The 18,876-nt window shown below is 41.5% G+C and overlaps 1 pseudogene across 1 annotated transcript in view; it reads left to right on the plus strand.

Moving 5' to 3' along the window:
• LOC143270256 (protein Red pseudogene) overlaps positions 1-18,876 on the plus strand; it is a 34,672-nt pseudogene that overhangs the window by 4,313 nt on the left and 11,483 nt on the right. Inside the window, exon 2 of the transcript XR_013047381.1 lies at positions 16,287-16,369. The product of XR_013047381.1 is annotated as a protein Red pseudogene (transcript). The remainder of the gene's footprint in view (positions 1-16,286; positions 16,370-18,876) is intronic.

An 18,876-nucleotide genomic window follows, 5' to 3' on the forward strand; every position in this document is an offset into this window, starting at 1 on the left:
CACATGCCTTTAATCCCAGCACTCGAAAGGCAGAGGCAGAGGTAGGCGGATCTCCAGAGTTCAAGGCCAGCCTGGGCTACAGAGTGAGTTCCAGGACAGGCTCCAAAGCTACACAGAGAAACCCTGTCTCCAAAACAAAACAAAACCAAACAAACAAAAATATCGGTATATGGCTATTATTGGATAATACAGAATTAAAGTAATTTCCCATGTTTATTGACTATTATTACATTTTTTTTTTTAAATAGGGTTTCTCTGTGTAGCTTTGGAGCCTGTCCTGGAACTCTGTAGACCAGGCTGGCCTTGAATTCACAGAGCCTGCCTCTGCCTCCTAAATCCTGGGATTAAAGGCATGCACCACCACCACCACCACCACCACCACCACCACCACCACCACCACCACCACCACCACCACCACCACCACCCAGCTGACTATTTATTGTTATATTCAAACTGGGGATTGAATTTAGGGCCTTGTGTTTGCTAGCCAGGTGCTACATTCATGTGCACCCATAGTGTCATGCCTCTGACCCTCATTTTAAGTTTTGAGACAGTCTCACTAAGTTGTCCAGGCTGGACTTGAACTTATTGTGTAGCCCAGGCTGGTCCTGCATCAGTGTCCTGAGTAGCTGAGATTGTAGATGTTCTTCAACTTACAAAAATACAATATTTGTATTTTTTGCCAGTAAACTTTGCTATTCAGATTTTATCTTTAGTCTTTTTCTATGTTATTCCTGATCTTTAAAATTTTAGTTTTTATTTATATGTATGTGTTTGTCTCTCTGTGTGTATGCCATGTGGTGCAGGTACCTGCAGAGTCTAGAAGAGGGTGTTAGATATCCCAAAGCTGGAGCAGTGAGCTGCCTAGCCCAAACTTGGGTCCTGGAAGAACAAAATATTCTTTTTTGTTTGTTTGTTATTATTATTATTTTCTATCATCAGCTTGATACAGTACAAATTTTTATCCTAATAGTGAAATGTTTCACTGAGGCTTGCCCAGTGATTGAGTAAAAACTTCTTATAAGCCACAGTCATCCTAGGGTTCCCCCTGCTATGTAGCCTCCCTGGTTCTGTGGGTTGCAGTCTGATTGTCCTTTACTTTATATCTAGTATCCACTTATGAGTGAGTACATACCATGGTTGTCCTTCTGGGTCTGGGTTTCCTCACTCAGGATGATATTTCCTAGTTCCATCCATTTGCCTGCAAATTTCCTGCTGTCATTGTTTTTCTCTGCTGAGTAGTACTCCATTGTGTATATGTACCACATTTTCTTAATCCATTCTTCAATTACAGGGATCTAGGTTGTTTCCAGGTTCTGGCTATTGTGAATAGTGCTGCTATGAACATAGTTGAGCATGTATCTTTGTGGTATGATTGAGCATTCCTTGGGTATATGCCCAAGAGTGGTATGGCTGGGTATTGAGGTAGATCAATTCCCAATTTTCTGAGAAACCGCCATACTGATTTCCACAGTGGTTGTACAAGTTTGCACTCCCACCAACAGTGGAGGAGTGTTTCCTTTGCTCTGCATCCTCTCCAACATAGACTGTCATTAGTGTTTTTGGTCATAGCCATTCTGACAGGTATGAGGTGGTATCTCAGAGTCGTTTTGATTTGCATTTCTCTGATGACTAAGGTGTGGGGCGTTTACCCACCACCCCCACAGCTTCCCAGAGTTTTCTTGAGTGTGAGCAGCAGGAAATATTAGATAGAAGGATTTATAGCGGAGAATCTTGCGGAGATAAACAGATAGAAAATAAAGGATAGCCTCGAGAGGGCCTGGAACCTATTCCAACGGGCCCCCGACTGTCTCTGGTCCAGGGTTTTTATAGAGACGCCAAGGGGTGGAGCAAAAGACCTCCTCCCCCAGCACAGCCAAGTGCAGGCCATCTCAGACACCTGCACTCAGGCCCGTGGTCCTGATCATCCTCTATTCGGACCTGCTGGGTAAAGCCACGAGGAACCCCAGAACGGGCTCCCACACTAAGGATGTTGAGCATTTCTTTAAATGTCTTTCAGCCATTTGAGATTCTTCTTTTGAGAATTCTGTTTAGCTCTTTAGCCCATTTTTTAATTGGACTGTTCAGTATTTTGATGTCTAGTTTCTTGAGTTCTTTATATACTTTGGAGATCAGTGCTCTGTCAGATGTGGGGTTGGTGAGGGTCTTTTCCCATTCTGTAGGCTGTAGTTTTGTCTTATTGACTGTGTCTTTTGCCCTACAAAAGCGTCTCAGTTTCAAAACATCTCATTTATTAATTGTTGTTCCCAGTGTCTGTGCTACTGGTGTTATATTTAGGAAGTGGCCTCCTGTGCCAATGCGTTCAAGAGTACTTCCTACTTTCTCTTCTATCAAGTTCAGTGTAACTGGATGTATGTTGAGGTCTTTGATCCACTTGGACTTGAGTTTTGTGCATGGTGACAGATATGGATCTCTTTGTAATCTTTTACATATTGACAACCAGTCATGCCAGCACCATCTGTTGAAGATACTTTCTTTTTTCCATTGTATAGTTTTGGCTCCTTTGTCAAAAATCAGGTGTTCATATGTGCGTGGATTAATGTCAAGGTCTTCAATTCAATTCCATTGGTCCGTATAGAACAAAATATTCTTAACCACTGTGTTCTCTCTCCAGTTCCTATATCCTGGTCTGTCTGTCTTTTTAAAGACATCTACCTCCCTACCTCCCTAGTGTTGGGATTTCCTTCATGTCAATTTCTGAGTGTTTTTATATATAAAGGTAATTTGTTATATTACAGATCTATTTTCCTGTTTTTTGTTTTGAATGAATTTGTGGAGATTTTTCTTTTCTGTACAGATTTTTTGTGTGTGTTTGGTGTGTATTATAAAAAGAAAGTCAGATGATATCTGACCTTCATTTGGGGTTTGTGCGCAGAGGACAGCTTTTGTGAGTTGGTTCTCTCCTCCTGAGGGTTTTGGAAAAGATCAGACTGAGGTCAGGCTTATTTGGCAAAGGCATTTACCTACACTGACCCATCTTATTGGCCCCTGTCCTGGGCATGTACTCAAGTGTGCACCCTCATACATAAGTACTTCAAGATTTACTTTTATTTGTGTGTGTCTGTATGAGTGTGTATCATGTGTGTGCAGGTGCCCACAGAGGACCTCTTGGAACTGGAGTTAGAGGTGGTTGTGAGCCATCTGACCTAGGTGTTGGGAACTGAACTGTGGTTCCTCTGCATGAGCAGGAAGTGCTCTTAACTGCTGAGCCATCTCTCTATCTAGCCCTGCACATCTACACATATATATTTAATGTTAATGGAATTAAATTGATCAGTCTTTAACTTTTCTTCTTTCTAGGTTTTGGGAATCCTATGAAATATTTTTCAAACCATTAAGAGATTATAAATTGTGGGCTGGCGATGTAGCTCTGTCCGAAGATTGCTTGCCTAACAAGAATGAATTGGTTCTATCCCCAGCACTGCATGGTTTCATGGCATGAACTGAGTTGTTGGTATAATCTTGTATGGGCTTAAGAGGTGGAGATAGGAGAATCAAGGGGTCAGAGTTATTCTCTGCTTCATAATGAATTTGAGGCATCTGGGCTTGAGATCCTTGGGAGAGGGTTTTTGGGGAGGGGGAAGGAGTGAGAAATGGGGATATTAAGTGATTTTATTCATTTAGATTTTGAGATAGGATCTCATGTAGATTAGGCTGCCTCGAACTGGCTGTATGTTTGAGGATGACCTTGAACTCCTGATCCTCCTGAGTGCTGCTGGGATTTCAGGTGGGCACCACCACGACAGGTTTATGTGGTACCTGGACTCATGCAGTGCTAGGAATGAAATCCAGGGCTTCCTGTATGCCAGGCAGGCAATGTGCCAGACGAGCCACATCCTCAGGCCTCCATCTGGAGTCTAACTCACTGATGTTTGAATTATGCAGTAGCTGGTTTATTGATACTCAATTTCAAATAACACTGTTCCTGTGGGCGCTGTTAGTACTTTCTGCTCCCTTTCTTCCTTCTTCGCTTTTGATTTGGTTTTGAGATAGGGTCTTTTTTGTAATCCTGCTGGGCCTGGCATTTGCCATGCATCCCAGCTTGGTCTCCAAACCAACAGTCAGTGTGAGCCACCAGCTTGACTCCAGTGAAATACATGAGCATGCTATGAAGTTTTCCCTACTGTGTATTTTGTGTCTTTATGTAAAAAGCAATGGGTAAAATAGAGAAATAATTTTTATCCTAGAAGGTGTGGGTTAACACCGGAGAGGCTGAGGCCGATTTGCCAGGAGCTTGGAGTCCACATGGGTTAGATAGTAAGTTTTAGGCCGTACTGGACTGTGTTGTGAGACCTTGTCTCAAAAAAACAAGCAAGAGAAGCCCAGCAGCCATGCTATGGTCTCTGTGTGAAAGAGGACAGGTGGCAAGCGGCCTTACGAGTTGAGCGAGTGTCAGCTGAGGTCCAGCAAAGACGACAGGGAAGGACCTTGGAGTGAGGACCGCACAGCTCAGCCGAGTTCATACTCTGCAGTGACACTTGGTTTTCACAGCGTGGTCTGATTCTAAGAGGGCCACTTCATCTGCTTGGAACCATGACACATAGAAATTGTGAGATAAATGTATATTCCTTTAACAAAAATTTGATAATACAATGTATAGTCATGAATAAGAATAAATATGTTGAGCCGGGCGTTGGTGGCGCACGCCTTTAATCCCAGCACTCGGGAGGCAGAGCCAGGCGGATCTCTGTGAGTTCGAGGCCAGCCTGGGCTACCAAGTGAGCTCCAGGAAAGGCACAAAGCTACACAGAGAAACCCTGTCTCGAAAAACCAAAAAAAAAAAAAAAAAAAAAAGAATAAATATGTTGTTGAAGCTGTGTAGTGGTAAGTTAATAAAATTTGAGTGTTCAAGGCCTCAGTGTTTAAAAATGGTGAGTAAAGACTGGAGCAATTTGGCCCAATGGCTAAGAACATGGAATGCTCCCCCTGCCCTCCAGACAGGGTTTCTCTGCGTAGCTTTGGAGCCTGTTCTGGAACTTGCTTTGTAGACCTGGCTGGCCTTGAACTCACAGAGATCCGCCTGCCTCTGCCTCCTGAGTACACCTCCGGGCAAGAACATGGAATGCTCTTGCGGAGGACCCATATTTGATCCCCAGTACCCATGGCTAGCATTTACAACCACCTGTAACTTGCGCTTCAGGGGGATCCAACTCCCTGAGTCCACAGACACCTGCATTCACGTGTATAGACACAACACATGTCCCCATACAAAAGTGAAAATCTTAAAGATGATGGATAGAAAATTTACAGATCATTGTAAAATGAGGCACAAGGTGAGGAGAAGGAAGACTGAAAAATGTCCGATATATTGCTAATTCAACTTTGAGTATTGTGAAGTACTGGAAGAGAAAGGCTGCAAGGGTGGAAGGTTGAAAAAAATCGACGTGACGTGTTTTTCTTCTGGGAATAGTAGCTTTTTATGCAGGAGCTAGCATGTCTGTCTGAGGTGGTTGGGCCGTGTGTGGGGTTTGTTAGAGAGGTTGGAAAGTCAAGTGTGCCTGGCTGGGTGTTTCCTCCCTTGGCCTTCCTTCACACGGTTGTCATTTTACGTTTCTTCTCCCCACATGTATTACACATGGAGTTCTCCAGCTGGACCTTGTTCTCAAATTCTGTTGGTCTCCTGAAGTGTAAGGAGCTTTAGTGTGCTTCTTTCACACAAAAGTTATACCATTTCTTTATTATTATTCGTTTTTGCTCATTTGGTGAGGTAGAGTCTTGCACTATAGCCTTAACTGGCCTGGAACTTGCTATGTAGGCCAGGCTGGCCCTGAGTGCTGGGATCTTAGTTCTTAGTCCTCATGCCTGGCTTACTTATCTTTAATGGTTTTTATTAGTCCACATTAAGTTATACATAATAATGAATTCCATTACAACATTTTCATCCATGTCCATGAATTTTTATCATTTTATCCACCATTATCCTGCCTTGTCTCCTCCTCCTGCTGATGCCCTTCCTCTTCCCTCCTTTCCCTTGTACTTTCTTTGCTGATAACAGTTTGGTGGCCCAGTGAGTTTTCATTTGGGTTGCTTACAGGTGCATGGAGGAGGGGTTATTGACGGGATTGTGGGCACTTCCCAGTGTAGCCACTGAAGAAAATGCCCCTTCCTCCTCCTCTGGCAGCCATTAACAGCCAAGATTTCCAGGAAGGGGGTGGCTCATGGGGCCACTCTCCACTTCTTTGGCTCTTTGAGATAGGGTCTCTCACTGTGAGAGCTAGTCCAGGCTGACCTCAAATTCCTGTTGATCTTTCTGCCTCCACCTCCTAGCCTTGCCTCATGGCCTCCGCTATTATCGTAGGTGTGAGCCACCACACCTTCTTTCTAAGTTGTCTCATTTTGTGTTTGTCGTCACCCCACATTGCTCTAGAGAAGAGAGTATACCTACCTTTTAGAATCATTGTTTTACTTATCACCATATAGTTCCCTTACTAACCTGTATATATTGCCATTGTCTTATGATACTACAAATTAGAAAGCCCATGAAAGATTATAATTTTGCATATAACTATGGAATGAATTTTTATATATATACACACACACACACACACACACACACACACACACACACACACACACATATATATATATAAACACAAAAAAGACTATATAGTTTTTCCATGCAGAGTTTCTCTGTGTAATAGCCTTGGCTGTCCTGGAATTCTCTTGGTGGTCCAGGCTGGCTTCGAACTCACAGAGATCCCCTATCTGCCTTCTAAGTGCTGGGATTAAAGGTGTGAGCCACCATACCTGGCATGGAAAATAATTTTGAAAGTTCAGGAGAAAGCCTATTATACTTACCATATATTTGCTCTTTATTATTTTTTTTAATTTATTATTTTATGTGTATGGATGTTTTGCCTGTATGTATATTTGTATACTGTGTGCATGTCTGGTGCCCTTGGAGGTCAGAAGAGGGCATTGAATTCCCTGGAACTGAGGTTAAAAATGGTTGTGAGCTGCTATGTGGGTGCTAGGAATTGAACCAGAGTCTTCTGGAAGAGCAGCCAGTGAGTGCTCTTAACCTCTGAACCATCTCTTCAGCTCCCAACTCTTCATATTGTTTTTATATTATATTTTTTTTTGAGATAGAGTCTCATGTAGCCCACACTGGCCTGGAATTCCCTATGGAGTCAAGAATGACCTTGAACTTCTGATCCTTCCACTTCTGCTGGAGTACGTCACTGAGTCCGACTTGTTCTTTCATTATTTATTGTTCAGATTCTGATAGTATTTCTCTTCTGCCTTGAAAACTTTTAGCTGTCTTTTAGAACATGGTCTCCTAGCAACAGACTCCTAGTTTCTTTTTTGTGGGAGAGATCCCTGATACCACCTCCAGGTTTAGTAATTCTGTAAGACAACACACGGGGCTGGGCTTTTAGTCAGACTAATCACTGTCATTTATTATGGCGTAGAATTCAGTCACAACTGGGTGCAGTAGAAGCAGGACATGGTGCATGGGCCTGTGACCTCAAAACTTGGGGGATATGGAGGCAGGATTTGGATTGAGACTTTGTTTCAAGGAGAAAACAACAACAAGGCTGGGAAGATGATTCACTTGGTCAAGTGTACACAAGCAGGAGGACCTGAGTTTGGATCCTCAGCACCCACGTAAAAAGCCAGGTATGGTATGTATGCTTGTAATCCTAGGACTGGGGAAGGAAGACAGGCAGACCCCTGGAATCCACTGGCCAGCAATGAGCCCCAGGCCTAAGTGAGAGAATGTCTCAAAAAGGAAGTCCAGTGGAGGGCTGCTAAGGGTAATGTACTTGAGGTTGACCTTTGGCATCCACCCACAGGTACACATGTGTGAATGTGTATTTACATACAAAACATTCAAATTGAAGTGGGTAGATAGATGGAAATATGCTTGAGGTGAAATTTGGAGGAAGGTTTCAAGTGGTTTCTGAGTAGGATCACAACTTAGTGCCTCCAGGAGTGAATTATGACAAGGAATAAAAGTAAAACGTCTGTCACGAAACAGTGCCAGGGAGTTTTGTTTTTTTTTTTTTTTTTTTTTTTTTTTTTATTGAGAACAGGTCAGCATATATCACAATTCTGAATTTCTAGAAGGAAAGCAGATGTTCACATAAATCACATGGTTTGTACAGGAAAATTTCTCTCCAAGTCCAAGTTCTCATATACCAGTCAATGGCCAGTTGTTGGAGGCAGGACAAAATAAGGACAGTAGTTACAGGCTTGCTCTGTTCTTTTCCTTTTCTGCACATATTCTCTGTAAGAGTGACTTTAGCTGCGTGGTGGTGGCTCACACCTTTAATCCCAGCACTTGGGAGGCAGAGGCAGGAGAATCTCTGATTTCAAGGCCAGCCTGGGCTACAGAGTGCCAGGACAGGCTCCAAAAGCTACACAGAGAAACTCTGTCTTGAAAAAAACAAACAACAACAAAATAAAACTTTGTTTTTTGCCGGGCGGTGGTGGCGCACGCCTTTAATCCCAGCACTCGGGAGGCAGAGCCAGGTGGATCTCTGTGAGTTCGAGGCCAGCCTGGACTACCAAGTGAGTCCCACGAAAGGCGCAAAGCTACACAGAGAAACCCTGTCTCGAAAAACCAGAAAAAAAAAAAAAAAAAAAACTTTGTTTTTAAATTTTTTTTTGGCTTTTTAAGATTGTTTCGCTGTGTAGTTCTGGCTGTCCTGGAGCTCTTTCTGTAGACCAGGCTGGCTTTGAACTCCAGAGATACACCTGCCTCTGCCTCCTGAGTGCTGGGATTAATTGTGTATACCACCACTGCCTGGCCAAGAACAACTTAGTCTTGTAAAATTGTTAAGTGTGTGTGTGCCTGTGCTTGCAGAGGTCCGAGTTAAATTGTATTCCCCTGGAGCTAGAGTCATAGATAGGTATTTGTGGGCTGCCTGACGTGGGTGCTGGAAAAGGAACCTCCTCCAGAAGAACATTTTGTGCTTCTAACCACTGAGGCATTTATCCAGCTCCTGAGAATAACTTTATTTTACTTTCATTCCAGAAGGGTGTTTTGTTTTGGATAGGGTCTAACCCAGCTGGTTCTTCTTGCCTTAGCCTCTGGAGTTCTGCTATTCCAACAGGGGCCACCGTTCCTAGTTGAGTGTTCTTGCTGAGTATAGATTTTAAGGTTGGTAGTCCATTTCTATGGGTACTGAAAGGTCGACCTTTGTTTCCAGTGAGACACATACAGCTGTGTAGTTTTCAAATCATTTTTCTAAATATGTTACATAGTTTTTAATGGTGAATAAGGTTTTTTGTAAAACATAATTTAGTATTTTTTAATATGTTTGTGTAAGTGTGTTAGAACTTGAGTTACAGACAGTGGTGAGCTGCCATGTGGGTGCTGGGAATTGAACCCAGGTCCTCTGGAAGAGCAGTCAGTGCTCTTAACTGCTGAGCCATCTCTCCAGCCCCTGGAAAAGGTTTTTATGAACATGTTTGCACAGTTCTTTGTCTCAGTATATGCTTTTAGTTATTTTTTATTAGGAATAAATTGCTAGGCCATAGTTTTAGCTTTTTATTGTTGCTATTTTTTTTTTTTTTTGAAATTAGAACAGGCTGTCTTTAAATTCACTATATAACCTAGGGTGACCTGGGTTCAATCCCAGCACCTACATGGCAGCTCACAATCGTATGAAACTCCAGTTCCAGGGGATCCAACACCCTCACAGACATACACACAGGCAAAACACCAATCAATACACATAACATTTGGACTCTTGATCTTCTCTAGCCTCTTGTGCTGAGATTGTATATGTACATTACCACACCCAGGGTTTTGAGTTTTGGAGTTCTGTTCCAAGGCTAATATTACTTTTTTTTTTTTTTTTTGCTTAAAAGATAAGAGCACTTTGATGTTCAATTATGATTAAATATTACCATGCATAATGAGAGAACTTTACACTATAAACAAATGTATTTCCATCTGAATTTTTCTTATAAAATTCTAATTGTTTTTGTGTTTCTAATTGTGTTTGATTTATTAACATTTCTTCCTTTTATTAGTTTCCCTCTAAATATTAAGGGGGTATGTTTTGCTTGCTTTTGACACAGTCTTGCCATATAGCACAGGTTGTCCTGGAATTCAAGACCCTTCTGCCTCAGCATACAATTCTGAGCTCTTTCTTCTATTGCTTTCTTTGAATAAGTATTTTCTCATTGATTTTTCTCAGACAACTTTGTGTGTGATAATGTTTTCCTGTTTACTCCCGGCTTTTCTTCAGATTATGTTAATGAATGCATGCATGTTACTTCACATAGTACCAGCCTTATCACTTTTATGTCATGTATGACTCAATAAAGGTAGAATCCATGAAAGGGAATATTACATAAAGCAGACAGCTCTAGGTTAAAATAAAAACTTGTACAGAATAGGAAATACGGAGGGGACAAACAAGGAGAAAACCTTTAATCATCCCGCTCAGTGCCAGTGTTGTTGATAGTATAACTTACCTTCTTGAATTTAATTGTCTCCTCCCCCCCCCCCTCCTCCTCCTCCTCCTCCTCCTCCTCCTCCTCCTGGAGTAACCTTGTCTGTTTGTGGCGTCATTACTATGTAACAGTCACTGACCTTGAAGAAATAATACTGGCTACTTGGAAGGAATAAGTGCTTCTTAACTTTGGGTGAAATCCAGCACAATTCACTAGACATAGGAAGAGTATGGCTTGAGTAGAGAGGACTGATATTAGAATGTCGGCATAATGGAGTTTAGAAACTTGTTAGAGTTCCTTCCCCTTGGTTCTTTGTGCAAGAGTCCCCTCACTATTTAGTTCTGTTTCCTCCCTCCCTCCCTCCCTCCCTCCCTCCCTTCCTTCTTCTTTCTTTTCTTTTTTTGAGACAGGGTTTCTCAGTATAACCCTGGCTGTCCTGGAGTTCACTCTGTAGAGCAGACTGGCCTAGAACTCACAGAGATCGCCCTACCTTTGACTCTGGAGTGCTGGGGTGAAAGGCGTGCACCACCATCTCCTAGCTAGTTGTGTTTGCAGTTTGAAGTGCCTGTGTTCCTTTCTCTCTCCTTCTGTTCCTCCTTCAGCGGGATGACTTTCCTGTGTAAAGTTCAGTTTCTAAGCTGTCACAGTGTTCGTATATAGTGAGTTTGGTAGGTGGGAAAGTAGCATCTTGACTTCATTTGGTTCCTCGGTTTCAAATATCAGGTAGTAGAAGTTTGGAGGATGAAGCAAATGTCAAAACTGTACCCGCTTCTCATGAGGGAATCAAAATTTGGAATGGCTAGGCTCTCCTTTTGTCTTGGTGTGGAAATTCATTTCTGTCATTGGCAAAAGTAGTTGGTTGACTCCCATTCCCTGTTTGATTTGATGTTCTAGGAAGAATTCAGTGTTAGTTGTTGACCTGGATGCCAGTTCACTGCTAAGTCTGCTGAATCTGATGCCTTTTCCTGATTAAATGGAGTCTGAGTTCTCACAGCTAGTTAAAGCAATTTTGTTGTTGAAAAACAGAATGTTTCTATTAACCTTGCAGATTAGACATTGTTGACCACTATAACTGCAGAAGCATTTTGGCCCTTTTTTAAAAATGTTTTTTTTTTTTTTTCCGAGGCAGGGTTTCTCTGTGTAGCTTTGCGCCTTTCCTGGAACTCACTTGGTAGCCCAGGCTGGCCTCGAACTCACAGAGATCCGCCTGCCTCTGCCTCCCGAGTGCTGGGATTAAAGGCGTGCTCCACCACCGCCCGGCCTAAAAATGTTATTTTTATGTGTTTGAGTGTTTTTCCTGCACACTTGGTGCTGTTAAGGCCAGAAGAGGGTGTGGGATTCTTTGAAACTGAAGTTACAGAGGTTGTGAACCTTCATATTGGTTCTAGGAATTGAACCTGGATCATTTGGAAGATAATCCATTGTTCTTTACTGCTGAAATTTCTCCAGCCTGGCTCCCCCCCACCCTTTTTTTTTTAATTTTTAAAATTTTTTTTGGTCAAGATAAGGATTTTTCTCTGTGTAGCCCTGGCTGTCCTGGAGCAAACTCTGTAGACCAGGTTATCTTCGAACACAGAGGTCCACACGACACTACCTCCAAGTGCTGGAATTAAAATCCTGTGCTACCACGCCTGACTCAGATTTGACTTTTCTTTTTTTTTTTAATTTATTTCAGATTTGACTTTTTTTTTTCCTCCTGTCCCATTAGCCACCTAGTTGGTTTGATAGTCATCTTGTGTATCTTGTGTAGCACAGACTTCCGAAACCTTAATCTGCTTGTGTTCTGGTTGATCTCTGTGACTACAAAGTATTAGTTATCCTGTTTAAGGCTTTTTGGTCAGTAAATAACTCTTCACTTGATCTTAGCCAAAAGGCCGAGAAGTGATAGTGAATAATTCTTATGCCAGACATTAAGAGATTATTATGTTATTAACATTTTAAATGTAAAATTAAATGATCCACGTTACACAAAATTCAGACTCTTCATTCATCTTTTCACTTCTTGAATGAACTTACTAGAGACTGATAATTTAAATCCTGCTTTTTGTTTTGTTTTGCTTTGCTTTGTTTTGTTTGAGACAGGGTCTTACTATATAGCCCTGGCCCACTTGGAATTTGCTATGTAGACTAGGCTGGCATGGAACTCAAAGGGATCCGGTGCCTGCCTCTGCATCTCTGGCTCCTGGGTGCTGAAAAAATAAAGTCCTGCACCACTATTTCTGGCTGAGGAATAGTCTTAGTAAGTCCTTTAGGAACCTTGTCCATTGCCCTTGAGTTCTTTGTCTCTTTTTTAAAAAATTATTTATTTATATTTTATGTGCATTGTTGTTTTGCCTGCTTGTATGTCTGTGTGAGGGTGTTGGGTCCTCTGGAACTAGGATACAAACAGTTGTTTGTGGCTGTGTGGCGTCTGGGAATTGATCCCGAGTCCTCTGGAAGAGCAGTAAGTCGGTGCTCTTAACAGCTGAGCCATCTCTCCAACTGTGCCCTTGAGTTCTTTATACTATTAATTTTTTAAAGATTTATTTATATATGTATCTTATGTATATGAGTGCTCCATTTGCATGATGGAGAGGGCATCAGACAGAAGAGGGCATCAGCTCCGGTTACAGATGGTTGAGAGCCACCATGTGGGTGCTGGGAGTTGAACTCAGGACCTCTGGAAGAGCAGACAGTGCCCTTAACCACTGAGCCATCTCTCCAGCCCTATACTGTTGATTTCTAATTTTTTTTTCATGTTTGATCATATTGTCATAAGAGTAGTTTGTTTAAATTGTGTTTTGTAGTTTGAACAGTTCCAGTAGAATTTTTTGTTTGTTTTTTTTTTTTTTGTGAGACAGACACTGCCCTCCTGTGGTCAGAATAAGGTAGCTGTTTTGGAAAACTGCTAGCCTACATCTTGAGCTTGTGGTAAAAGAATATAATATGGTATGCCTTCCTTGGATCCTTCCCACCTTAAAGAGTTTTCCTCACTTTTCCTTAGTAAATCTACACTTGCTGTACTTTTAAAAAAATTGTAACAGTTTTGTATTTTTGCTCAGAAGTGTTTTGATTCTCAGGTTTTTCTAGTGTATGTATATATTTTTCTCATTCTTTATATTTTCTTAGGGAGATTCAGATAATTAAATATAAGCCAGGCTGTGGTGGTGCACTTCTTTAATCCTGGCATCAGAAGGCTGAATTTAAGGCAAGTCTGGTCTACAAAGCGAGTTCCAGGACTGTTACATGTAGAAATTCTGTCTTGAACTTCCTTTCCAAAAAAAAAAAAAAAAAAAAAAAAAAAAAGATAATTAAATATAAACAAAAATGGTTATCGAAAGGAGAAACTGTCCTTTTTTATTATTAGTATTTATGTGTGAGGTCATGTGCACACAGCTCAGAAAGCAACTTGAAACGCAAGAGGCACTTCTTTCTCTTCCTCTCTCATGTGGCTCTGGGGGATTGAACTCAGGGTAAATGCTCTCACTTGCTGATCCATCTCACCGTCCCAGGTCCTGTTTCTGTTTTGTTTTGTTGCCCAGCTGTCGTGGAACTCATTATGTAGCCTAGACTGACAACAGTTGGTTGCAGTATTCCTGTCTCTCCTAAGTGCTGTAATTACAGGCACGATCCGTTTGGAGGGGGAGACACCCTCTCCATGTGTAGTCTAGGCTGGCTTCTAACTGGTACTGCTGTCTCTCCCTTGACAGCACTGGAATTAGAGTCACATACCATTCTGTCCAGCTTAACCAAAGGACTGTTGCGTGTAAACACAAGTGTTTCACTCATGATAGTTTACTCTTGGTTTTTCTTGCAGTATAGTGCAGTTTCTGAACAGAGGAGTGAGTTTTGGAATTTATGATTATTTTCTGTTTGTTTTTTTAATTAGTAGAAATTAATATACCATTAGTTATTTATAGTGAAAACTAAAGAAAAAAACAGAAGGCTAATAGCTCAAGGAAAGCATGCTCTTTTGTTTACTTCACCTGAGTAATGAGGGTGACATTTTTGATAAAGCTAACATCAGAAATAGGATGTGGCAAAGATTATTGACGAGCAGGGCACTGACTCCTGCTTCAGCGTGCTGAGTGCCGGGGCTAACGGCCTGCACCACTGTTTCCTGAAGCATAGTTGTGCGTGTCTGATCTTAACAGTTGCCATTTGGGGTCTGTTGTGTGTAGTTTGTCTTTTGTGAGTTCCGCTGAGTGATTGTAGATTATGTATCTGACATTCTGATGCTGTTAGGATCCCACAGCCCTGAGCGGCTGGCATGTGTCTCATTGGGTACAGTGCTGAATAACATATAAGAGGCCCTGGAGTCCATCTCTAGCAAAAACCAGGTGGATGTGGAGTGTCTGAGCATGGGGAAGGGCAGATAGGGGGATCAAAAAGAAGTTCAAGAGCATTCTTGGCTCTATGTGGGGAGTTATGGGCAGCCTGGGCTAGAGAATCTGTCCTCAAATCAAACTAAAACAACATCAAATGCTTGTTTAAATCCTATGAGAATTTTTTTTATGTTTTTTTCTGTGTGTGTGTGTGTGTGTGTGTGTGTGTGTGTGTGTGTGTGTGTGTGTGTGTTCTCGAGACAGGGTTTCTCTGCGAAACAGTCCTGGCTATCCTAGAACTCACTCTGTAGACCAGGCTGGCCTTGAACTCACACAGATCAGAGATCCACCTGCCTCTGCCTCCCAAGTGCTGGGATTAAAGATGTGTACCACCACAGCCCGGCCAGAAATTATTTTTTTGTTTGTTTTTGAGAAAAAAGTTGTATCCTGGCTGTCTTTGAACTCACAGAACTGCCTACCACTACCTCCAGTTCTGGGATTAAAGGAATGTCCTACCATGCCTGACATTGGCTTTAACTCCCAAGTTTCTACCAATCTCCTGTGTATTAAATTTCAAAACATCATAATTTTTAGAACTTTGGCAGCTATTCACATCTATTTTGTATTTATGTTTGCTAGTGGTTAGTTTCCAAGTGTGGTATTGGTTTATAGCTGCTGCCATGTTGCCTGGGCAGGTATAGAGAGGGAAAGGACCATGACATACCCAAAGCCTAAAAACAAATTAGGAGAATTCTCTACCTCTGACATTAGGAAGGGCTCCCTTTACTGTGCTTCAGATCAAAAATGACAGATTGTCTTGGAACATTTTCTGTCTGTATCAGTGTGCTCTTGGGTTTCAGGTTGCTGTTGAGTCCAGGACAGGAGGTTGTAGAGAAATCAAAACCAGGAAATTCACTCCTGACTATACTGTGTTTTTTCTAATTGTGGTTTAGCTTTATCTGCTCCCATTTTCAGAGTCTTCAAATAGTGATTCCATTCATTCTGTCCCGATTTTTAGTTAAATTTAATGGGAAAGACAGAACAAACTAAGCTTACTGTTCGTGTTGTATCCAAAACATAGTTGTTGTTGTTGTATTTTTAATTTTTATTTAAAGGAAGCATGGATTTAGCTGGGCATGGTGATGTATGCCTTTAATCCCAGCACTCTTGGAAAGCAGAGGCAGAAATCCACCTGCCTCTGCCTCCTGAGTTCTGGGATTAAAGGTCTGTGCCACTACACCCTACTAAAGTAGATAATCTAAAGGTGTGTGCAGTGGTAGACCACAGGTAGGGATGTGGTATGGGAATGGAGACTAAGAGTAATCAATTCCATATTCATTAATAGGATTAATTAAAGTGTTAATTTTAACCTTTTTGATCCATTTCTGCTTCATAATTTGACTTACTGTTTGTGATTAACAGAAAATATCTGGGTGAAGTCTCTAGATATGTATGTTATAGATCTAATTATTGACATAGTTATAATAATAATAGACAATTATAAGAATGAGAACTTAAAATAAGAATTCATTGTTATTCCTTGCTTCTCAGGTCTTAGAAAAATACCCCAATACACCTATGAGTCATAAAGAAATTCTTCAAGTTATCCAGAGAGAAGGACTAAAGGAAATCAGGTGAGTTATTAAAAGTATTACTAGTAATAATTATGTTTAGAGTATCTAATAAAATTTAGTATGTTTTGGTATTCTTTGTCTTAAACCTTCATTGGTTAGTATAATGTACTTTATGAACTTCTAGTTCATTTTTCTCTCAGTCCTTGGATTTTTTTTAAGTCATAGCATTTATAAAATCAAAAGTAAGTAAAGTAAATTCTTCATGAAAAAGTAAGTAGCTGATTTTCAAAGCCTATGCACCTTGATTCTTAGGAAGGCCTGGAGTCATCTTTAAGCTGTCATCTATCACTTTGTGCTTGGTAATTGGACAAAAATTATTACACAGCAGCTTCAAAAGTAGGCAGTGTAAGAAGAAATAAGATTTCTTAAAAAGAATGAAATGGAAAAGGTCTTTGTGTGTCAAGAGAAAGTCTTTGCTGGGCATCATCACACATGCCTGTAGTCCAAGATGCTTGAGAGAAGCTAAGGCTGGAAGATCACTCGAGCCTATGAGTTCTAGACCAGCTTGGACAGCATAGCAAGAGCCTCTCCCCCAAATAAATAGATAAACAAACAAATACACAAATAGGGCTGCCAAAATGTCTCAAGGAGGTAAAGCTCTTGCCAGTTCGGTGACCTGAGTTCAGTCTCCAGAGCTCACTGTGGAAGAAAGGAGGTGATTTCTGGAGGTTGTCTTTTGGTCTCCACATGCATTCTGTTTCACACATGCACAGACACACACACGCACACACACACACACACACACACACACCCAGACACACACATTTAAAAATGAATTTTTAATCTTCAAATGTAGTAGATATGTAAATAGGGTCAAAGATAATCGTCGATTTCTAAGAGTCTTGTTATGTTAGCTTATAATAGTCTTATTTGCATAATTAAGACTGTCATTAAGAAATGTTAAAATTATGCCAAATTCATTGTGTATATTGAGACAAATTTGGCCATCTACATTGGAGATATTTCATTAAGATAAGAAATTTGAATAAAAAAAATGTTAGGTAGGCTGGGGCGCATTTCTCAGTTTTCAGGAAATAGAGACAAGTGCCAGGCCAGCTTCAGCTACTTATTGAATACCAAGATGGTAGGGCTACCCAGCAAACTCTGTGTATTAGTTACTTTGTTGCTGTGATAAAGCATTATGACCAAGGCAACTTATAAAAGAAAGCTTTCAGTTGGGTTTACAGTCAGAGAGGGTGCTAGAACAGTAATTGAGAGCTTACCTCTTGGATTCACAAGCATGAGACAGAGTGAGCTAGACTGGGAATTAGATGGGTTTTGAGACCTCAAAGTACACGCCCAGTGATACTCCTCCAAGAAGGCCACACCTCCTAATCCTTCCTAAAACACTTCCAACAGTTGGGGACCAAGCATTTAAATATATGAATCTATGGGGACCATTTTCTTTAAACTACCACACCCTGTTTCACAACATTAAACCAAAATAAGGATACAAAGTTTGTGCTTTTTTTGTTTGTTTGTTTGTTTGTTTTGTTTTGTTTTTTGAGACAGGGTTTCTTTATGTAGTCTTTCCTGGCTGTCCTAGATCTCACTCTGTAGACCAGGCTTGCCTTGAAAGCAGAGATCCATCTGCCTCTGCCTCTGCCTCCTGAGAGTACTGGGATTGAAGGTCTGTGCCACCATGGCCTGGCTAATGGTGGTTCTTAATTGTGGGCAGGGGATCACTCTGGTGTGCGAGGAGCTATTTTTGAAGATAATACTGGATGAGAAGAGGAACACACTGTATCATTTAATAGGCAGGTAATAGGAACACCACATACCTTACATGGACAGTTCCTCACATTGAAGAGTTGCCAGTGATGCGTCTTTGAGAAACACTGAATTGTGCTAAAAAATTTAAAAATAGACTGCAATTTCTTTTTATAAGTAGCTATTGTATGATCTAATTTTTTTTTTTGAAAATTTGATTCTTTTGGAGTTTCACATCATGCACCCCAGTTCCACTTACCTCCCACCCTCCCAAATCCTCCCCTCAGCTCTGCAGTGTTCCCCCCCACCCAAGAAAATTTTAAAAATCAAAACAAAGCAAGCGAGCAAACAAGAACAAGACAAACAAAAACCTCTTCACTTCTCTTTCTTTCCCACCTCTTCAGCACCTCTTCATTCATCTGGGTGGCATCGAGGGCCTCTGTGTTATACAGTACACCCTTTTGTCCTGCCTGCTTTACTAGCAAATGTTGATTGCAGTGAATCTGGGGTCTGGTTCAAGGCCTCTGGTTTCTGGTACATCATCATCACTCACCAGAACTCCTCTGGGATATCCAGTGGCTGCCCTGAGTCATTGAGCCCCTGTGGGTATTGTCCCACAGGATCAGTCCCTTCACAAGCTCCAGCAGGTCCTGGATGGGGTAGATGTTAGGGTGGGCCAACCCAAGGCCCTGCTGTGAGCGGATGGTAACTGAGCTAGTCAGTCCAGGCCATTGGGGCCATCCACCTCAGGTGAGAGGGTGGAATCAGCTCCCCTACGCCCATGCCCTCAGGGTTGT

This window comes from Peromyscus maniculatus, chromosome 22 (genome assembly GCF_049852395.1).
Source record: "Peromyscus maniculatus bairdii isolate BWxNUB_F1_BW_parent chromosome 22, HU_Pman_BW_mat_3.1, whole genome shotgun sequence".
NCBI classification, from domain to species: domain Eukaryota; kingdom Metazoa; phylum Chordata; class Mammalia; order Rodentia; family Cricetidae; genus Peromyscus; species Peromyscus maniculatus.